Source organism: Neopelma chrysocephalum, unplaced genomic scaffold, assembly GCF_003984885.1.
Source record: "Neopelma chrysocephalum unplaced genomic scaffold, ASM398488v2 Primary Assembly neopelma1_84290, whole genome shotgun sequence".
Lineage (NCBI taxonomy): Eukaryota > Metazoa > Chordata > Aves > Passeriformes > Pipridae > Neopelma > Neopelma chrysocephalum.
In genome coordinates, this window is record NW_020914536.1 from 1 (window position 1) to 322 (window position 322).

Below are 322 nucleotides of genomic sequence, written 5' to 3' on the forward strand. Positions count from 1 at the left end.
CCCCCCAGCTGCCCCGTCCTGCTGGTGGTCGGCGACAACTCCCCCCACGAGGACGCCGTGGTGAGTTTGGGGGGGTGGGTGTGACGTGGGAGTCACATGACCCCCGGAGAGAGGTCACGTGACCCCCATGATGCCCTGACACCCCTCCCACCCCCCCCCCAAAAAAAAGGTGGAGTGCAACGCCAAGCTGGACCCCACCCAGACCTCCTTCCTGAAGGTGACCTTTGACCCCTGACCCCATGACCCCCTCATGACCCCCCATGACCCCTCCATGACCCCCCCCGTGTCTTTGCAGATGTCCGACGGAGGGGGGCAGCCCCAA

At 66.1% G+C, this 322-nt stretch overlaps 1 long non-coding RNA gene across 1 annotated transcript; it reads left to right on the forward strand.

Moving 5' to 3' along the window:
• The first annotated feature begins 1 nt into the window (after window position 1).
• Window positions 2-322, forward strand: LOC113979583. The gene is made up of 3 exons (XR_003537916.1): window positions 2-60; window positions 170-217; window positions 296-322. It is a non-coding gene; the product is annotated as an uncharacterized LOC113979583 (long non-coding RNA).